Source organism: Sciurus carolinensis, chromosome 12, assembly GCF_902686445.1.
Source record: "Sciurus carolinensis chromosome 12, mSciCar1.2, whole genome shotgun sequence".
Taxonomy (NCBI): Eukaryota; Metazoa; Chordata; class Mammalia; order Rodentia; family Sciuridae; genus Sciurus; species Sciurus carolinensis.
Window position 1 is genome coordinate 27,025,767 of NC_062224.1, and position 19,429 is coordinate 27,045,195.

The window sequence follows — 19,429 nt, forward strand, 5'->3', positions numbered from 1 at the left end:
CGCATCACATATCAACCAAATTGCTGTTGTATTATTACTGGGAATATCAGAGTAATTGCACCCATAAACTTCACTTGTGGCAAGCTCCATGCAGAGATGGTTGTAACCAAATAGAATGCATGGGGACATTTTTAACCTAAGAAAATGGAAATATTCTGATGCTATTAAAATAAGTTCATGTTTTTAGCCAATAATTGGATCTTTAAAAAAAAAATAGTATAATCGAGTCAGAAGTAAACCAAACCCAATGGCAGCCAGAGTTTTCAAAAGGTTTCCAAGATTTGCCCCTCATGACAAAAGCACTCCATTAGGCAGGCACTGCTTTGGGAGAATTAATCCTTTAGGAGGATTAATCAGATGAAGGAGCGGATATACTCTTGAAGCTACTCCTTTTTTGGTGTTCATGTGCTGGCAGAAAGTACCGACCTTCATTTGGGTATCAGAATTTCCATGAAAGCACCGTAAAGAAGACAAGACACACACATCTTAGGTAGGGGCCTAAGATCACACAATCATGCTCCTTTCTTGAAGGAAGGAGTGAAGATTCAACAATAATTTAAACCTATCAATTTTAATAACAAATAACTTCAAACATTTTGTAAATTTGTGTGAAATAATTTGGGGAATTGTGTTTTAAACTAAGATATGCCTTTGTTAATTAAGTATTATAAAGAATAACTGTCCAAAAAATAAATAACTGTGCATAACAGAAAAAGATCACAATAGCACAATCACTGTCTTCAGACAAATATTGTGCTATTTCACGTAAATTAAGAATAGCCTAACTGGTCAATTTCAAATTAAAGTAGCAAAAAACACATTTCTTGTACAAAAAGACAGGATCATTTATGTTTCTTGATATACCTTAAGAAAACCATAATCATGGTTAAGAAATTCTGAGATGAGTATGGGTGAATTTTCATGTGTTGGTACCAGCTAAAAATCTGATGTTAGACAAGTTTATGTGGAAATAGAAGGAAATCCATCTCCCTATTAAATTTAATGTTTAGCTCACTAAATATGATAGCAGGGAACTAAAGGCACTTGTTTTTTAAGAGTTTACAGATTGTTCTCATTATTTTGAGCTCAGTCTAACAAGCTTTCTATCTTTAAAAGAAATTACCTTGAAACAATATTAAGGATTCAAAGTGTATGAGGATTAATATGACATTGTTCTTACTGAAATGTTACACTATCACTATACATGCTTATTACTGATAGAAATTAGGCATATAAAATTAAGAAATACTACTATTATGTTTCTAAGGGTGAAAAAAAGGGAACATATTGAAAATATTCCTAAATAATGAAAATTCTACACATTCTACCCATAAAGTTTGAATTTCCCCTTCTGTCCTAATCTGTTCTAATGTTGAAAACGTTTTAAAACCATAGCCTGACTTTGTACGAATACATTTAAAATCTGTATGGGTATGTGAAGAAGAAGTAACTGAAAATGGCAACACAAACCTAGAGTTTACTTGTCTTGTAGTTCATATTTTAGCAAGCTCACCATCATGATTTTGCTGAAAAATTTCTAACACTTTTATTTATACTTCTCTAAAGCAAATGCTTTCTGAAGGTTTTCCAAATACTCCTACTAACATGAAACCATTAAATGCCTTTAAGTTCTCAAATGATGTGTTTGTGCTTAAAATATATTTCGAAGAGATATAAAATCATCATCTACTTACCCAGGAGACATTTTTACCCTTAGGTACTTTTAGCATGGCAACATGCAGAACCAAGATGGTCAACAACAGTTTCACCAACATGGAAACATCCAATGGAGTATATTTCAAATGTCTTTGTTACCCAAATGCAAAAAGTTCTCTGGTTTGCCAGACACAGATATCATAAGTAACAATGAAGATAATCTTCAGATAACCCATCTTCCTTCCCGGTATTAAGCATCTGAACACAAACATAACAGTCAGATTGCTACAGTAATCACGCAGTCAATAGAGGCAGAGGTTGCAACATGTAAATCTTCTATGTATCCACAAAATCCAGTTGGATATTCCCTTAAAAATAAAAGTTGAAGCCACGTGGATATGTCCAAAATCACAGAGGTGTTCCTCCTTCAGGGGTTCAACTGTAATTCCCAATTATTCTCCAAGCTTTACTATAAAGCTTGGTAGCTCTAGCTTGCAATTATTAAGAAAAACAACAAAAGCAAAGAACATTTAGGAGACCTTGCAGGTTAGCTGCTGGTGGCATCCATTTTAGAAGGCACCAGTCTCCAGTGTTTCCCAGAGGATAAAGAGAATGCAGAGCTCAGTTTCAATAAATAATACATAGCATCAGATACAATGTGCACCTGGAAGTACCTTCTGCGCAGCCTCAGGAGGATGTGGGTATTGCTCTCTCTGCAGTTTCAGAGACTCACAGTGCACCTGTTGTTGATGCAACGTTCCATGAAAGGCTGGTATCCTAACAACCGGTAGCATTTGTTTCTAAGGTAAGAGAAATAGAACTCCCAAAGGGGAAGAAATTAGAAGTCCCAGATGAAAGAATGAGGCTGGAAGTCAATGTAGGCTCTCTTTCCTTTGTTTCTGTGCCCTTGTGTCCCCTTACTTTTACCTCCTGTCAATCTAGATTAACTAAGAAGATCCAGGCTAAATTTTGCAACTATCAGTAGTGATTAGTGTGAGATGATGAAATCGGATTATACAGGCGAACCTCTGCCTTCTCCCTCAGCAAGCAACACCGTGCAATTGGAAAGCCTGCTGTCCCTCTCTCCCCTGCATAAAGCTTTCTGGAAGGCTCTGCTGGAGGGAACAGGCTACCAAGAGAAAACCTGATCCTCTGAAGCTGCTCAGATACAAATAGAGGGGGAAAGAACTATTTCACTTTTTACTTTGTTTTTCTTTCAACTTCTAATGCTCTCTCAGATTAAAAGCAAAATTATTATGGAAAAAGGCATCCTAATATTTTCTATTGCATTAAAATTTCTTCCCTAGTAGGGTAGCCACTTTGAGAGACTCAGGTCACAGGAAGTGATGGAGGGGGTTGGGAACTGGGTACCAGGGTTTTGTTGTTGTTGTTGTTTTTCATCATTATTCCAAGCACCACACTAATAAAGTTACATGCATTCAGGGTCAAGCAATGCTTGAAGTAGGTGTTAAAATCAACACTTTAAAAGAAGAGGAAATTAAGATTTAAACATATTAGATGACTCTTGATGAAGATCTAATGGGCCAAGGCAATGCTTTTTAAACTCCTCTCTGAAATCAAATGGCATCTCAATTGAGCCTCTTTCAATTTGGCCTAAAGGAGATACATTTAGAATAAAATTTTATTAAGTATAAAACAACTAAAGGGAGGATATAGAATTCACTGCATAAATATCAATGCTGCCAGTAAATGACTGACATCTCCGATGACTTTGTGCTATGCATTCAACACATATAGTCAATGAAAACAGTTCATGTTTGTTAAATATGTTCTGTGTGGTAAGCATTTTATCTTTTTTTTTTTTTTTTAAGAAATTTTGTCTTTAATCCTATTCAAGTCTACAGGTTCCAAGCTGATTTTGAAGACAATCCAATGGTTCAAGGGTAGTATGACTAAACCCCAAACTCTAGGGAATTTAGAAGGAAAAAAGGATTGAATGGCTCACCTCTGCCTCCCTCAACTACATTAACAGGCGCGGATATGACGAATGGGTTAGGACATTTCAATGCTGCTGTACCTCGTGGATGCTTCCAGGGTTCCCACCCACTGGATCACTACTGACTCTGGCAGGGCACCCGGTGGCAGTGGCCAACAAAATCTCACCAAAGGCTTGCTGGGGTTCCACGCGGAACCCACACTGAGGAGCAGAGTAATAAAATACTGTACTTGCACACCTCTAGGAGGAGTAAAATGGATTCCCACTCCATGTAGGCCAGCAAACTCAACGAGAAAGAAGCTCAAACCCAAAGTTCCCTCCGCGGCCGCTAGGGACACTCAAGAGACTTCAGGCGCCTCCAAGTTCTGAAGACCATCACATGACACAAGCCATGCACCTGAAAGCAGGGGCAACCCGGCTCACGGCTTGGTTCCAGTAAGTGTCGACTGGAACTCCATCTAAAGTTGGAGGGAGCAACCAGCCTTGCCAACGAGTCAACATCTGCAGCTACACTCCCGAAAGCTCTCTCCATGACGGAAGTGCACTAATCTACCAGCATTTTACCTTTTTAATCTTAATACAATGACAAATGCTTCATTGACCAATTTGAGATGAATTTCTTTTTGGTAGAGGCAGTATTAATCAGTATTGAATGAAAAAAGGGAAAAACTTATATTACAATTAAACTTGCAGATAGAAGTGGAATTTAAATCAGTTCAAAATAAGAAAAAATTCAGATGGGCACAAATGGAGATAAAAGGAACTTTTTAAATGAAGGATTGGCTTGATGGTGCGCATGCTCTTTCCTGGTGTCAATCTAACCTGCCTCATTTTACTCTAAACTTCTAAGGAGATGGCTTACATCTACTGTGTTTTTACTTTACTCTTCAGGGATTATGGCATTTTAGGTTGCTCAATAACTGTTGTTGGCTAATTGGTTACAGGTCTATTATGAAATTTTATTAAAACAGTTCTTATGAATATCATTTTTGGTTAAAATTTTCTACAGTATAATACTATTGAAAAATGAATAAAGCAGTCTGAAACCTGATGTTTCCACTGAACTATGAATGCTAGGGATTATTTTACTTTTGTATTTGTATACTTCGAAGCTCATCACAATCATGAAGGGACAATTAGTGGTGCAAGTTTAGTGCTCTTGAAGTTGCCATTCCCACAGACCACGTGAATCCAGATGTGCTTAACTTCAGATCTTTCTAAAAATACTTAGTTTCAAACTACGACTCAATTCTTGCCCCTGAGTCATATGGTCTAATGTTATTATGGGTTGAACTGTCACTGGTGTTCCTATTTAAAAGAAAGGAAATTTGGACCAGAGGGAAGATGACGACTAGGGGAGCAGATGACCACATGCCTGGAGTGGTGCAGCTACAGTCCAGGAATGTCATGGTCGTCATGCGTGGCTTGTCAGTTAAACACCAGGAACTGGAATGGGCCAAGCAGGGCTCTTCCAGATCCATTAGCAAAAGCATGACCCTGATCCTACCTCAGTTTTCCCACTTCCAGTCTCTAGAACTATGAGACAAGGTTGCTGTGTGAAGCCACCTGATTTGGGGTACTCTATTAGAGAACCCCTGGAAAACCTTCTGATAATGCTTTGGAGTACTCCAAGTTTTTTTTTTTTTTTTTTTTCATTAATTTTGACACAAAATCTTGCAGATGGCAGAATTTATTTTCAAAACCTGATTCTTATGTTATATCTTATGTTTTATCTTTGACTTACATTTTAATTTATGCATGGATTATCAGCATATATCACATCTTAGGCCTCGACCTGGAGGACCTCTTGGACTTCAATGAGTCTCTGGCTGTGTAGGTTCATGAACTTAAATGAGGGAGAAAAAATTATATCTTTATTTTCAGTACTTTTGACTGAAATTTAGCATTCTTTCAATTAGGAATACTAACAGTAAGCCCTGGTATTGGCGGTACTACTGATATCAGTAATGGAAGTCACATATTCATATCAGGTTACAATTGATTCAGATATATTGAAATTTTATGTACATCCTTTAGTTAATTAAATACATACTGAATTAATTAGGGTAAATTTGCTGTTTGCTTTGCAACTGATACTGAAATGTATAAAAGCTTTAAAATTATCAGCCAGACCCCCCTGCATATACCTGTAATCTCAGCGACTTGGAAGACTGAGGTAGGAGAATTTCAAGTTTGAGGACAGCCTCAGTAACTTAGGAAGGCCCTAAGCAACTCAGCAAAACTGTTTCAAAATAATAAAATTAAAAAGGGCCAGGGATGTGACTGAGTTGTAAAGCACTCTGGGTTCAATCCCTAGTACTTTAAAAAAATAAATAAATAAATAAATAATTTAAGTTTTTCTTTTTTTTTACTTTGTTGTATATTTGAAATTTTTCATAATAAAATGTTGTAAAAATACTATTTAAATTAGTACTTCAGAATTATAAAAATAATTATACTCGATAATGAAAATAATTAGACTTCTTAATGTATTAATAAGTAGTACATATGTTGCTATACCACAAAATTTGTTCAAAATATTTTCAAAACTATATTCCCATAATTTCTTCTGTAATTATACAAACTTCATATTGTGTACTTAAAAATATTGCTTCCTGAAGGACTCCTTTGGACTTCATGGGACTTTAAAAGGATCCATGGCAAAATCAATTTAAGAATTTCATCTATAAGATCGTTACGAAAAAAACTGGTATGCAGCAATGTTTTTCCACAAGCTATATGAAATGTAAAAAGTTTTTTTTTTTTTTACTTATGGTAAGCTTAAAGTAAAGCAAATAGATAAAAAACTATAATGTCACATCATAACCATGTACAAAAGTAAAACCTTGCTAATATCAAAGCATTGCTGAATTAAATTCTATGCCAGTTACCTAGTTCTGTCACCATTTAGAGTGTAAACAAAGTATCTTAAAAAATTAATGGCATCATATGATAAATTATGGTTCTGTGGGTCCATTGAGTTTGGATGGACAGTTTATATTTAAAGACTGACAAGGTAATAGGCAGCGAGCTCAGTTGGACATTTTGGTTAGATATCTGAGAGAGCTTGTGTATATGCTGGCGGTCATGTAGAAGCTCAGCTGGTCTGGTGCTACCGCAATAAAACATGAAACTTCTCTGTGTGACCTGAGCTTCTTGCAGCATGCCATCTGAGTTCCTAGAGACAGATCTTCAGAGCAGGCATTCTGAGAAACCCTGAACAGAGCTGTGAGATTTATACCTCACCTTGGGACACACAGCATTACTTCTGCATGTCATACTTGTTAGAAGTGAGTCACAGAGTCAGCTCAGAATCAGCAGGAGGGGACTATACAAAGATATGAATTCTGGGCATGTGGTTCATGGGAGAGGAGAAGGGCATCTGTGGAGACCAGGTACAACTCACCCACAAAACTACCTCTCATGTCAAGGGCAAGCTCTGAGTGTAACCCTGCATTGGAGAGATGGGACTGCTATTAGTCACGTTCACCTGTGCCTCCAATTCATTTAGCTCCTTAGTTTTCAAGGAGCCCCATATGAATTCCTTTCCATTGAATTTCTTATTTTGGCCTTGGATGAGTAAAAATGGGGCCAAAAATGTGATTTAGTAGTCTTTGGTTCCTCATCATCTGTAAAAGTTCAGCCACTCATTCAATTCCTTCAATAAGAGCAGTGTTTCTTGAAGACAAGAAATGCATTGGTTAAATATTTCTTTCTTTTCATATACTTCCCATTTCTAAGAGCACATATACTGCCTGGTACACTGCAGTTACCCTAAAACAATGGGACAATTTCTATCGTCAGAAAAAGAAGATGTGCAAAGCGAACATGGCTTGTGGAAGTGGGCTGCAAGACTAAAACAGAAGTTATCATCGCTATGCATGCTCAGCAGAGGACATGCCAACACTTCTGTGCACACTTTGGGGAGGAGGAGGGAACCTGGAAACTCGATGATGGGATTCAGCATTTTCCTTTGGGTGTTTTCAACAAAAGAATTGAACATGACTGTGTCCAACCAGGTTTATTCCATTGATCAAGGATATTTCATTAGGTCCTAACTGAACTTTTGGTGGAATTTCTAAAATTGGAAAACAGAAAAAGTGGGCCAATTAATAAGTTAGATAATATTGAGAAAGATACACTTAGAAAATAACTTCTTGTCCTGTCCATATGACTGTTGAGGGGTCTCTGTTTCCTGACAGATTATTTACTCTGTGCTAGGCGCGGTGCTAAGAATTCTATAAAGCATTACCTCAGTGAGTTCGTCAGTCCACCTAATGACCTAAAAGGCAGGTTCATTACTCTTAGCTTAAGTGATCATTGGCAAAACTCAGTTTTGATCCCCTAACAGTCAAACACCAGAGCCAGCCCGCTTGATTGGACTGTCTTCAGTTATGACATGCTCCACTGTCCAGGGCTGCCACCCACTGAGGGGCACGTAACAGGTCTGTAGCTCACATCTCTGTTACTCTGCATCTCACAATCTGAATGCACTTCTGACTTCAGCCATAGCTGCAATAAATGCTGTGTGAAACTTAGAGCCAGCCATACAGCTCTGCATCCTTTTCCCCAGAATCTCATGTCCTGCAAACATGGACCCAGCCCACCAGTAAGCCCAAAAGTGTGGAGGAGTTACTGCTGCTAGACACAACTCTCAGAGAATAGGGGGCAGGAGTGGAGAAGGTTTTCACTGACCATCTCTAACGTGGCCGAGTGGGGGAGGTTTCGGTACACTTTTGGGGATGGGGTGGCGGGGCAGACTGGTGGAATCCAGTCCCCTTTGGGTACAGCCTTGATAATGTCCCTTTATATTGGTTCTTCCTTCTTCTGTTTCTCAGGAACTCCCTCTAATACACAGCCTGCACTAAATCCTCATCTCCTGCTCTGTTTTCAGGGAACAAGGCCTATAATGAATAGACACACCCATCAGTAAGCAGCACACCACCAATCAGTGGCAAGAATGGAGTAGATGTTCCAAACCTGTGAGCTTTTCTTCTGCAAATTCACTGAAGTGTGTCCCTACTGAAGGAAGTCCTTGGAGATTAGTAAGTAGCTACAGTTTTCACATTCAGTCCTCTAAGTGATCTTGCTGATTAGACTCAGATCCCCTTGAGGGCCAGTGGTTTGACTTTCGGTGTTGTTTCTCGCACAGAACCTAAATAACTGCAGAGCATTTAACAGGTGCTCAATTAGCAGGCGCCAATTAACTAAGTAAGTGGTCCTTACTCTTCAGAATGTTACCTCTTTGTTTTCTAACCTATTAAAAAAACATGTAGTATCTTCCCTGGGAAATTTTATCCATCTATGTAATGCTTCATCCTAATCTCCAATTGTTCAACACAAATGAGTGTTATTTAGTATGGACATGTCTATACCTAACAATCCATTAAACTCCAGTTGAGCAAGTACGGGACAAGGAATACAGAGTTGGAGTCAGACCCAGGGTTAAATTCCAACTCTTCTACTTAAAAACCATGGCACTTGATTGAATCTGTTTCTTTATCTTCATGTAGGTATTACCCTACTCCAGTGAGATGAAATCAGATGCAAAGCAGGTGGCATAGTAAATAGTGCCTGAGGACCCAGAATCCCTCCTGCTGCTGGATCTTGCTTGGTCTTTATGATATACTTGTTGTGTGATCAATACATAAAACCATTTGAGCCTTAGGCTTCTCATTTGTAAGGGCAAGGTAATTTCATGTTTACTTCATATACCTAAAGCCAGACTCAAATAAAATCATGCATGGAAAAGTTACTTGAGATTTATAATGGTAACCACAGCGTTTCGGTCAGTTTTTTCACCACTGTGACCTGACCAGCACAATTGTGGAGGAGAAAAAGTTTTTGAGGGCTCCTGGTTTCAGAGGTCTTAGTCCATAGAAGGCTGGCTCCATTCCTCAGGGCATGAGGTGAGGCAGAACATCATGGCGGAAGAGTGTGGCAGAGGAAAGTAGCTCACATCATGGTGATCAGAAAGCAGAGAGAGGGACTCTACTCTCCAGATACAAAATATATATCCCATAGCCACGCCCCCAATTAGCCACTTCCTCCTGCCACACCCCACCATCCTCCAGTTACCACTCAGTTAATCCATCAGGGATTAATTCACTGCCCTGGTCACAGGATGAATGGGAAGTGAGACAAAGACTCCATCTTCTCAGGGGAGAGCAGTTTTCTAATATGTCCACTCAAAGACAGCACCTTTTTCTAAAATGCCCAGCAGGGCCCTAAGTAGCAGAGGCGTGAATTAAATAATTGACTTTAGGACCAAACTCATCAGATTCAAATTCTGGTTCTGGCATTTATTAGTTATATGATGTTGGATACAGTCTCTCCGTGTCTTCATTACAATCTACAAAATTAAAGGTTTTGTTTGTTTACAGCACTCATAAGAATTACGTAAGTCTACTACACAGGGTACTGAGGATATATACCGGGCACATAGTAAGCACTCAGTACATGCCCAAGGTTCATTATCATGGTTCTTCTGTTATAAATGTAACTTCTACAATAATCCAAATGAAGACATGTACCAATTGTGGTGAAACACGGTACTAGTGATTTAAAACAGAATTGCGTCTATTCAAAACCAATGTATGTGGGTTCACACTTATGAGTCAGGCTAATTAACCATGTGTATGTTTGTTTTCTGATTTTTTGATGAATATAACAGAAAAATTGATGACCTCAGTTGAAAGGACTACTGAAACATGCAGGTTATAAAAACCTAGCTCTGATGATTTGAAACAGCTGTCAGAATTTGTTCTCTTGGACAGGAAATTGTTTGGTTCAACTCAAGCCAGGGCTATTAGTACCAATGACTTTGAAAGGTTCCATTTGAACATTTCCAATAGATGGTCTAAAATTCTGTCAATAGGTCATGGCACTTCTTATGATAATTTATCGGATGGTGATTTATCAACTAAATGTTGACCCTTGTTGGATTATAAACTGCTCAAGGGCAAGAAGTATATTCATCATTTTAGTGTTCACTATTATGACATATTATATACAAAAGTTACTGGCTGAAATAATGCAAATGCCTGCCAAGTGAACTTCAAAGACACATCCCACTAGAACATACTGCAGTAATAGAACCCAGAGAGGACAAGGACATGGATAATGTCATAAAATAATGCTTCTTAAGCAAGGGTCTAACCACATCCTGTCCCTCTGGATGGAGTCTTCAACAATGACATGTCATTATTAATAACAGTTACAAAGGCATCTTCTGGCTTTGACAGTAAACACGGGGCAGGTGGGCAGGAAGTGGGTGGGGCAGTAAGGGAGGGAGGGGCTCTCTGAACTTCTTCCAGAAAGGACAGAACCATTTATTTTACCAGCTCTGGGACAGCTTTCAAAAAGACAGCCACTTCCTTTCAGATCTGATTAATTTGGCCAACCAGTTAATTAAAATGCCCTTGATCAGAAAGGCATGAAAGAACGTATATAGTGAGGATTCATAAGATTCCTCACATTCTCAATTTTAACCATGACTTATTGGAGATGAAGAAAAAAAAAAAAACTATTTTAATCAATGAATCCAAAATATGTCAAAAAATAGAATGACTATCTTTGGTTATCTTAGCCATGGTCTATCTCCATTTCTTTTTATTACAAATAAAATTCTGGTGCAAATAAATCATGTTTTATGAGTATAAATGTAAAAATATTAGGATTGTCATATTTATGGTTCATTTTCTTATCCTTCTCTCCAGAGATCCTGACACTGGGACTTTTACCCATTCCTTTATCTCTTTGCCTTGGGGATACCTAAGAACTTGACTCCACCCAAACCCAAAGGCCTAAGATGCCCCAAGAGTCTTCCTTGAGACCTCTCTTCACATCAATGTAGATTTATGATCTTGAGACTAGCTCCTTATTTTTCATGGCCCCAAGTCTTAAACCAGATTCTATTATCTTTTCAGTCGTAACATATGTACAACAATCATGATTTGTCTTTAAATGAATCTATATAGTAACAGTAATAATAAGAATAATATTTCCCTATAACTAGGCTTATTGGTACATAAATCTTTGTATGTTAGCCTAAAAATATCAATTTCCAGGTAGTCCCAAGGTTACTCAAGTTAATCCAATATTTAAGTCGAAATTTTATGTGTAAATAACCACATTATATTGTAGCTGGTTAGAGGAAACTGGTTGCCAAATTTACACAGTCTGCGTAAGTGAGGCTGTTTGGCTCAAGATTCAAATGCAATCTTTTTTTTTTTTTTTTAAAGAAAATAGCAAAAGAAATGCCTTTTCTACCTACTATACTATTAGTTTGAGGGGATTATTTGATTCATCTTTGTATCCTCCAGAACAGCAGTGTATCAGATATGTGCTAAATATTGATTAAATGAATAAACAAACATCATTAAGCTAAAAATTAAGTCTGTCTTGCTTTATCATTCATCAGATATTATGCATTAATTATTCTTGTTTTATGAACCTCTGCATATGTATTTCACCTCAAACATATTGATTCATCAACTCATTTAAATTTATGCAAGCATTTGCATTCCCTCTTATCTCCTCAGTTGACGGTCTTTTTCCTTGTTCTGTTAGAATTGAGGACATTTTATTAGAATTCAGTTGAAAAGAACAGAGATCACTGAAGGCCCCTCAAGTGAGAGGGTTTTATTTAAAGACTAGTCTTGTGCAAAATCACAAAAGCTGGGCAATCAGTCTTGGGAAAGTCCAGGGACAGGTTCTTATCTTCATGGTTATGCTCTTCCATGACCCCAGTGTGCTATTTGATAGAGTATCATCTTTGTAGGCCACGGCTCCTGCAAGCTCTACTTCCTGCATCTGAGCCACTCATGACTCCTTTCCTGTATTCTCTCTCTCTCTCTCTCTCTCTCTCTCTCTCTCTCTCTCTCTCTCTCTCTTCATCACGTAGTTTTATCACATATTTGCTCAAAATTTGGGCTTATAGTCACTCCCTATGACAAACCCCCACACGTGCTGATCTTTCAGCAGGGGCCCTCCCTGCTGATTCTGTGAATTTCCCACTAATTCCTAAGCCAAGGTGCCTACCCCAAGCAAATTCATACTGGGCGCCTGTTAGTGGGTGTGGGTGGCAGTGCTGTCCACGTAGTTCCTACAGAGCTGCCCTCTGACAGTAATTTTGCATTAGACTGACACAGAGGACCACAGACTGCTCAGTATGTGATTGACATTTCTAATAAGATTGGCATAATCCTTCACTTCTTTATATCGCTTAGTTTCACTTGTTTTAAGTTATTATGAACTGAAGTCACTGTTTTTGCTTTTGTCCCAGGTTTGCAAAGGTTCTAATCTTTTGCAGTGTGAAGCTGGATGCAATACATGGTACACAGATGTTTTTTGGGTTAATTGACCATTATTTGAGATCACTATAAAGTTTATTTTGATACTGACTTATTGAAATGTATGAAAGAGTGGCAATGAACAAAGAAGTTGAATCACAAGTCCCTGACTTAATCTGAATGAAGTTTCACCATTCACTGGTTGCAATAAGTCACATTTTTTAAAAAATTTATTTATTTAGATTCATTGTACACAAATGGGGTACAACTGTTGTTTCTCTGGTTGTACATGAAGTAGAGTTGCACCATTTGTGTAATCATATATGTACATAGGGTAATGATGTTTGTCTCATTTTGTTAATTTTCCTTCTCCCATCCCCTCCCCACCCCTCTTTTTCCTCTACACAATCCATCCTTCCTCCATCCTTGCCTCCCACCACCCCCCATTATGTATCAACATCCGCTTATCAGAGAGATCATTCAGTCTTTGGTTTTGGGGGATTGGCTTATCTCACTTAGCATGATATTCTCCAACAGCAAGCATTTACCTGCAAATGCCATACTTCTATTCTTCCTTATGGCTGAGTAATATTCCATTGTGTATATATACCACAGTTTCTTTATCCATTCATCTATTGAAGGGCATCTAGGTAGGTTGTACAATCTAGCTATTGTGAATTGAGCCGCTATGAACATTAAAGTGGCTGCATTACTGTAGTATGCTGATTTTAAGTCCTTTGGTTATAGGCCAAGGAGTGGGACAGCTGGGTCAATAAGTCACATATTTTGAAAATAGAGAAATTGGTTCATATTACTAATGGATGATAAAGTTCTACTCTAAATTTTTTTTTGGGGGGGTACTAGGGATTGAACTCAGGGGAACTCAATCACTGAACCACGTCTCCAGTCCTATTTTGTATTTTATTTGGAGACGGTCTGACTGAGTTGCTTAGTGCCTCATTTTTGCTAAGGCTGGCTTTGAACTTGTGATCCTCCTGTTTCAGCCTCCCCAGATGCTGGGATTACAGGCATGCACCGGCGTGCACCACCACTCCCGGCTGTACTCTGAAACTTAAAAGCTTGGTTTTCATTGGTCTGCATGGCCATTTGAAAAACCATTAACAAAACATTTATTGTGTTAGTCTATGCTTTACAAAGGGCAGAGCCATTATTTAAAAAGACAAAATTAAAGTCCTGATGAGCTGCACAAAAGAATATAAACATTGTATTTTCTTCATGCGCCAATTCATTCAGCATGAGAATAATTCTTTGTGCATACCCTTCCATGAACTTCCAGAAGCTGGTATTGAAGGATGGGTTGTTCGGAAGTCTCTTGTATCTATTCCCCTCCTGTGAAGGTAACTTTGTCCCTTCATGAAGAAGTCCTAGCATTCCCAGGATAATGTTAGGAAATAAATTGTGAAGGCCAGTATTTAGATGGCACATCTGTCCTTGCATCTGACTCATCAGAGGTCTGGCAAATGCCTGTAGCCTGAAATCTAATCATGGATGAAGCTGTAGTAACTCTGAGGGACTGCGGTTTTCTCCAGGTAGTAATGCAGCAGCACGTCAGAGCGAAATCTGGGCTGACTTAATGACTGTATAAAATGCCACAAGAAATGCGTCTCATCAAGGGCTTAAGAAGGTAGGGTAAACAAGGGGCATTCAATCAACTCAGAAAAAGTCATCTCGTCTTCTCATTTTTCATGGAGCAGTGAGGTGAACGAACCCAAATCAGTGTCTTTTAAAAACGTATTCTTTGATCTGATTGTACTGCCAATCATGGCTGGAGAGTTCTGTTTGACAGAAAAAACGGTGCAATAAATCACACAGGAAAAAGATGAACAATCAGTAAGTTCCCTCCAGCAGTGATGGCTTTGCCCTTTGAAGTGGAGATTCATTTCAAAATTTTCAGTGCTGTTTGGTCTGCAGGAATAAGAATTCTATGATCTTTAAATGGTAATAAGCACATTATAATTATAGTTCAGAAATAAAAATTCTATGAAATTGGTTGCTTTGCAGGGATTGACCAAGAGTTCTTTAAAAGAATAAACTTTTAAAATCATAAGACTTTAAATAAAGCAGAGGTCTGTACTGTAGTAGGAAAAAAAAAAAAAAAAAAAAAAACACCACCACATGGATTTCTCTTTTAAAATATTTGTGACCCTAAAGGAGGCAAGCTCTGACCCTTTCTCTACCCATTTTCAATCAAACAAAAATTCATAGGTGAAACTTGCTTAGAGCCCTTACATATAAGCTTATCAGTTGTAGGGACTATAGGTATTGCTGCTTTATCAGATCTGAGGAGCAGACCGAACAGAGTGGATTGAGGAAACTTTTTGCCAGTGATTAAATCAATTTTGGGGAATTTTGGTGTTCTTTCAGTTTAAAAAAGGGGGGGGAGGTTTGCTGAGGGTCATATTTTGAAACAATTTGTAAAATCTTATTTCTCTTCCTACTGGGTGCTTTCTCTCTCTTTTTTCTAAGATGTAAATTTACTTTCATCAGAATAAAGCAGGCAGGTCGATTTATTCGAGTCATATTAACCTTGGTCTGAGGAAAGTTGCCAGTTGCTTTGGAACTTAACCATGACACACCTGAACACACAGGAAAGCCTCTTTCTTTCCATGGCATCTACAATGATTTTATAGTTGGAGTGTGGAAGGATTCCAGGGAGAGGAACTTCCTGAAAATAAGAAATCCCGATTGTATCTTTCACTCTCGACATTCCCATAAGCTGCACCCGCTCAGACCCGTGGTTCCCACCAGGAGATACACATGGTAGGAACCGCACAGAGCAACCAAAGTTGTCTCTTGAAAGGAATTAAGGGGTATGTGGTATTTGGGCACTTTTATCAATCGTCTCTTCAAAGTGTTGTTTGGACAATTCTGTAAACTTTGAATGCCATAACTGAATAAATTATAACCACTTATGGGTCATTATAACTACTTATGGGTCATCTGAATAAAATCTGTACTGTCATTTAATGAGTTAAATGGGTTCAAATATTGAAAACTTCAGTTTTCACCAGACACTGACACCATTGGAAAAGCATTTCTGGATTTTTCCTTACAAACTCCATCACTACCAGCTACCTCTTTCACAATCCCCATATAGATAACTGGGACACATCAGAATTGCTAAACTGGAGTATGTTAATGCTTCACTTTCTAACCTTTCATGACAGAAGTGCATGGTTCAATAAAAAAAAAAAAAAAAAAAAATCCCATCATGTCCTGTGTATATATACAAAGAACACCAATAGTATGGCTCTGCCTAGGATCCTCTTCCCTTTCTTTCTGGAAAGAACACTTGGATTTTATGTTGGGAAATTCTCCTCTAGCATACTCAAGGTTGATTAGAAACTGGGCTACTCTGATCCTCTGGCCCAGGAAATATGAACCTTGAGTAACTTGACACAAGTTGACCTGAGGTGGACTGACGGGGCTCAGAGGAAGGACTTCAAAGAACTAAGCCACAGGGACACCCAGTCTCTCAAAGCTGCTCTGACCCAAATTTCACATTACCTTTGATTCACTTAGCTCTCTAGCAGCCAGGGTACCCTAAACAAGGATTTTGCATGAAAATCCAACAGAAGCTTGGAACAGTGTCGCATGCCTGTAATTCCAGGGGTTTGGGAGGCTGAGACAGGAAGATTGAGAGTTCAAAGCCAACTTCCGCAATGGCAAGGTGCTAAGCAACTCAGTGAGGCCCCATCTCTAAATAAAATACAAAATAGGGCTGGGGATGTGGTTCAGTGATTGAGTGCCCCTGAGTTCAATCCCCAGTACCACCCCAAGAAAAAGAAAAAAAGAAAATCAAACATTATTAAAAATGAAATGATCAGAAAGCATCCCTGAGTTTCGAATTCTATGGATCTGTGATCATTCTCAGGGGTCTGCATTTTAAAAAAAGAATTCATAGGAATTTAAATGCTAGTGGCCCAAAGAATACATCAAGAAACATTGCTGTACACGTGCAATGAACTCCACATTTTCAATGGGGGAAAAAAAAGTGATCTCTCCCATGTATCAGCAAATAATCTTATCTTACCTAGACTCTAGAAAGCTCTGGAGAGCAATTGTGATTTTTAGAGGCATGTTTAGAGGGGGAAGGGGAAAGGAGAGATTCTAGATCTTCCAATTAGACTTTTTTAAAATTTTATAACTGACAATCAACAATAAAAATATGGAACACTTCACGAGTTTGCATGTTATACTTGCTCTGGGGCCATGTTAATCTTCTCTGTATCGTCCAATTTTAGTATACGTGCTTCCCAAGAGAGCACCAATTAGGTGATTTTTAAACTATCCCTTCCCCAACATCCTGCTCTTGTCTTCCTTAACTGCAACCCTTGAAAATCATGAAGAAGTCTCTGTTCCTAATGAGACTGTGTCCCACTCATCAAGAGATGGCAATTCTCCCCTCTGAATAACTTTTACTTTGTTTCACCATCCATCGGCCCCCCAGGAAGCAAAGATGACTCATCCAGCAATGACACTATGGTAGAGCAGCCAGTGAGGTAAGCGGCAAGTTCCACAGACTCACTGAGACCACTAGCGAGAAGGGGAAAAAACGTAAGAGGAAGAAAGAAAAAGCTGGTAAGAGATGGAAACAAGAGGCCCAGGGTCTCAGCCAGTGCCCAGAGAAGCTGCCTTGTCCCTCAATCTCTCTATTCTATTTGTTGTCTGGAAATACCAGTAGGTGACAAAAATTATTTATTCCTTTCATGGGGGGGGGCGTGGAATGCCCATATGCACACCACCAAAGTGCAAGGAGAAACGAACCCAGGTAACAAACAGTGAAGCTTCTTCTGATGATTCAGACAGAGGAGAACTGGCCGTCATGTCAATGTAACACCAAGAAAGAGAACAAACACAGGAGTCCAGCTCAATGGAAACAGGTCTATTCAGCAGAAAGGTCATCCTGCAATGGAGGCCTCGAAACCAGACACAGAAGGCTGCTGCTACCTGCCTGAGCTTGGGCAGGCGGGTGGGCTAGGGGTGTACTGATGAATGACACGGAAAACTGGAGCTTCCTGTTGTATACATGGTGAAGATGTTAGGGCCGTTTTTAAAATGTGTAGCTGCTAAAGCCTTTAACTCAAGGCTTTGTATAAATAATCGAGCAGTGTTTTTATTTTTAAATGGCTATGCTTAGAGATCCTTCAAAATGTGGTTCTGTTTTTAAACATGTTTATCTACTTTGTAACCACTGTTTTTAAATAAAGTTAGTTTGTGGTTTTGAGTGAATTTCATCATTCACATCAGAACCAAGATCCTTCTGTGCTTGAATAGTTTCTTGTTATGGGTAAATAAACTGGTTCTTGCTTTAAGTCTTTAAAAGACACAGATTATAATCTGAGCAGTAAAAAGAGCCTAACAGAGTGAATTGATTACAGAGTTTCAAACTCTAGCAAAATTTCTTTTCCAGTTTACACATGTTGACAAGACTAAGGAACCTAACTTTATACTACCAGCAAGTTGCATGTGTGTGTTTATGCACACGAGTATAAAATGGATTGTGCAAATACATAAAATGAAGTTTTCAAATCATAACAAGTGGGAATGGAAGGGTGGTTGTGGAAAAATAAGAATTTGATAATATTACTCCAGCATTAGCTTTATATTTACTTAATAAGTTTTGAGAGTCTGTCTACAGGCCAGATGTTCTTACTGGGCAACAGGATGCAACAATGAAAAAGGAATGGATTAAATGCAGAGTTCAAAGAGAAAGAGGATAACCAAAGGGATAATTATGACAAGGACAAAGTACAGTTTTGTTTTTGTTTCTGTTTAAAACTGGGGATTGAACCTAGGGGTACTTTACTACTGAGTTACATCCCCACTCCTTTCTACTTAATTCTGAGACAGTTTTACTAAGTTGCTGAGGCTGGCCTCAAGTATGTGATCCTCCTGTCTTGGCCTCCTGAGGACCTGGATTATAGGGATGTGTCACTGTGCCCAGCTAGTGAGTGCTCTTTAAGGAAAGAGGCAAAGAACTAACCAATTCTGAGCAACAGTCTCTACTGAGGTGCAGAGGCAAAAAAGAGCCCTGGATGTGGGGAAGTTGTGAGACATTCCATGCCACTGGAAGCTCAGTGAGAAGGGTGCTAGGGCCAAAGATGCTTGATCAAGAACAGTTTTGTAGCATGTGGCTGCGTGGACTTATATTTTCAGAAAATGACAATCAATTGAGGGTTTTAAGCAGAACACGATTGCATTTGAGAAAAAATCTCAGTGGCAGCTACATAAACAATGGAGAATGGATTGTTGGAAAATGAAGACTAAGATGCAGAGACACTAGTTGTAGTAATTTGAGAAGGAAATAACCCGGGCCTGCAGTAGGGTTGAAACTCAGAACATATCCCAGAGCTCTTTTCTACTTTGATAGGATCTGAAGTACAGGAGAGGGACAGTGAGGGACATATCTGGCTTGGACAAGTAAAACAATGATAATATTTAACCAGACCAGTAAGGTGGAAGCAGATAGAAGTATGGGTGGGAGAAGAGAAGGGTGGGG

At 38.7% G+C, this 19,429-nt stretch overlaps 1 protein-coding gene and 1 non-coding gene across 2 annotated transcripts in view; both read right to left on the bottom strand.

Moving 5' to 3' along the window:
• The window catches only part of Cacnb2 (calcium voltage-gated channel auxiliary subunit beta 2), a 337,079-nt gene that overhangs the window by 194,020 nt on the left and 123,630 nt on the right, over positions 1-19,429 (bottom strand).
• Positions 17,090-17,195, bottom strand: LOC124962538 (U6 spliceosomal RNA). Its single transcript, XR_007104542.1, has one exon. It is a non-coding gene; the product is annotated as a U6 spliceosomal RNA (small nuclear RNA).